We start from the raw sequence: 1,428 nt of genomic DNA, 5'->3' as shown, positions 1-1,428 counted from the left end.
GGGAGCTTCACGCAGACCCAGGATCAGTGTTTGATGGTCAGGCAGCCCTCTGGACGTTCAGCAGCAGATCCACCAGAGATCATCTCCTGGCACCTCTGTCCGGACTGAGGGATGCTGACTGCACTCTCTCTCTCTCTCTCTCTCTCTCTCTCTCTCTCTCTCTCTCTCTCTCTGCCTCCTTTCCCTCAGTGGACTCTGGCTGCCGAGCCACTGGGATGAGAGAAACAAGTTTAGGGCTTTGTGGAGCGTACCAACTGACCAGTGACGGGGGGAGGGGGGAGGAGCAGAGAGGGAGGAAGGGATTGAGAAGAGGGAAGGGAGGACTTTATGTAACCCAGTGGAAAATACCAAGGAAAGACAGACGCATGCCTTTGTTATTTTTGTCTCCCACATACACCGCCCCCCCCTCTCTCTCCTTTGTATGTCTCTTGTGTTTCACCTTCAGGATGTCCAAAAAGCTGAATGACAAGACACAGGATATCCATGCCATTACTGGTATAGCTTTGACAAATGGTTGTTTGTTTGTTTGTTGCACATAGGTCCTCTCAGAGGGGAACAAATGCTGAATTTAGATACTTAATAGTATAATTCAAGTAATGGCATTCCCTCTTATCAGGACTTCCAAGTGGCACATCCCAGGATAGCATGTGTGTGTGCGTGTGTGTGTGTGTGTGTGTGTGTGTGTGTGTGTGTGGGGGGGGGGGGGGGGTCATTATTGAATTTATACTTTTTTTTAAAGTACATACAATGGCATATTATGAAAACTGAATCCTTCGAGTACAATATTGGGACAATGTCTTCTAATCTTATTATATAAAGGCTGCAAGTTGGAATTGACAAGTTCATATTTTTAGTGGAAAATGGAATCATCGTCCTAACATTAAAGGGACACTTCACCGAAAAACAATGCTGATTTATTTTGCACAGTAATGATATCACACATATCGGAAAATTGTAAACAGTTTTGCAGACATTCATTTAGTTTGACAGTTATTGAGAGTTGACTCGAGTTCAGTTGAGCACACGCGATGTCATCAGAAGGCACTGAATCTTTGCGTTGTATTCATTACAAGTCTTGTGTGATGACATCACTGGTGCTCAACTTCAAGTCAATAACTGTCAAACTAAATGAATGTCTGCAAAACTCTTTACAGTTTTCAGATATGTGTGAGATAATGTGCACAATAAATCACCATTGTTTTTTCTGGTGACTTTCGCCTTTAAAATAGCAAAAAAAAAAAAAATCTTTGAGTTCTTTCTAGATACACACAAAGACTAAAATATTCTCCTCAGTTCATAGCCTGCTAATATGTTATTTGCAATGGTAAAGATCCATTTGTGTTTTCCCGAAACACTGTTGTAAGAGTCCTGTAACTTAAGGGCTATTCCTTTACATTAACGATGAGTATTTGCTCACAATACATTTTC

At 42.0% G+C, this 1,428-nt stretch overlaps 1 protein-coding gene across 1 annotated transcript in view; it reads right to left on the bottom strand.

Annotated features, from left to right (window-relative positions):
• LOC310798389 (dysbindin-like) overlaps positions 1 to 170 on the bottom strand; it is a 16,883-nt gene extending 16,713 nt beyond the window's left edge. Inside the window, exon 1 of the mRNA XM_083660939.1 lies at positions 1 to 170. This exon is cut by the window's left edge and continues 67 nt beyond it. The gene's annotated coding sequence lies outside the window, so the exon portion shown is untranslated.
• Positions 171 to 1,428: the final 1,258 nt, after the last annotated feature.

This window comes from Poromitra crassiceps (assembly GCF_964638095.1).
Source record: "Poromitra crassiceps genome assembly, chromosome: 25".
Lineage (NCBI taxonomy): Eukaryota > Metazoa > Chordata > Actinopteri > Beryciformes > Melamphaidae > Poromitra > Poromitra crassiceps.
This window is presented reverse-complemented; position numbering and strand designations above follow the sequence as displayed.